Here is a 226-nt window from a genome sequence, read left to right on the forward strand (position 1 = left end):
TTATTACATATTTTTTATACTTCTTATACCGTTTTTTCGGAGAAAATACTTTCTTTAGATTTAATATTCGTACTTGTTTAATTTTGTGGTTTTTTTTCTATTTTATTAAAATATTATATTTTTAAACGAAATATCATTTTTTAAAATAAAACTTTTATTTCGTTCAAGGAAACCATGTCATTTGATGAAACAACACTATTGTTTTAAATAATATTTTTTAAAAGTT

Source organism: Odontomachus brunneus, unplaced genomic scaffold (genome assembly GCF_010583005.1).
Source record: "Odontomachus brunneus isolate Ranch 3 - 2012 unplaced genomic scaffold, Obru_v1 Obru_scaffold_142, whole genome shotgun sequence".
In the NCBI taxonomy this organism is placed as follows: Eukaryota; Metazoa; Arthropoda; class Insecta; order Hymenoptera; family Formicidae; genus Odontomachus; species Odontomachus brunneus.